At 51.0% G+C, this 934-nt stretch overlaps 1 non-coding gene across 1 annotated transcript; it reads right to left on the reverse strand.

Moving 5' to 3' along the window:
- Positions 1–471: 471 nt before the first annotated feature.
- Positions 472–556, reverse strand: TRNAQ-UUG. The gene is given in 2 exon segments: positions 472–506; positions 520–556. It is a non-coding gene; the product is annotated as a tRNA-Gln (tRNA).
- Between the last annotated feature and the right edge of the window lie 378 nt (positions 557–934).

A 934-nucleotide genomic window follows, 5' to 3' on the forward strand; every position in this document is an offset into this window, starting at 1 on the left:
CCCTTTTTTTTTAATGTTATTTTTGAGAGAGAGCACAAGTTGGGGAGGGGGAGAGAGGGGGACAGAAGATCCGAAGTGGGCTCCATGCTGACAGCAGCCAGCCCAATGTGGTGTGGGGCCCGAAGTCACAAACCCTGAGATCATGACCTGAGCCAAGGTTGGATGCCCAATTGACCGAGCCGTCCAGGCACTCCCCTCTCCTTTTTTAAAAATGCATTGAAGACCTTTTATAGATTCATTGGTCATTCCAACTTCTTCATCTTATAAGATGCCAATTCATAGCCTTTGTCTGTCTTTTATTAGGTTGTCTTTTTCTTATTGATTTTGTTTAAATTTTTTAAAATGTTTTATTTATTTTTGACAGAGAGAGAGAGAGAGAGAGAGACAGACAGAGCATGAACGGGGGAGGGGCAGAGAGAGAGGGGGACACAGAATCCGAAGCAGGCTCTGGGCTCGGAGCTGTCAACACAGAGCCCGACGTGGGGCTTGAACCCACGATCCATGAGATCACGACCTGGGCCAAAGTCAGATGCTCAACCGACTGAGCCACCCAGGCACCCAGACTCATACTTATCTTTTTGACTTAAGTTACGCATTGCCAGTGTTTGTTGCTTTCAATAAAAATGATCACATCTAGCACGCCTGCTCTCTGCTCATGGCCATGCCTCTGGGGAGAATTTTCTGAGGGGTCACAGGCCCTGCCCTGGGAAGCCCGTCTGGGGTGGAAAAACATGACAACCTGGGGGTCCTGGCCCTGGACGCCAGGGCTGGGCTGCGCTGGCAGAAACAGCCAAGGTGCCGTCCATTCCCGGGATTCTTGGACAGTGGGGTCCAACAGGACCTAGCCCTGGGCGTCTAAAACCCAAGTCCTCAGCAGTGACCGCCCTGATTCGGGATCCCCTCCACCTTCGCTGCCTTATCTTCTTCCTTCTCT

The sequence above is a fragment of the Felis catus genome, chromosome E3, assembly GCF_018350175.1.
Source record: "Felis catus isolate Fca126 chromosome E3, F.catus_Fca126_mat1.0, whole genome shotgun sequence".
In the NCBI taxonomy this organism is placed as follows: Eukaryota; Metazoa; Chordata; class Mammalia; order Carnivora; family Felidae; genus Felis; species Felis catus.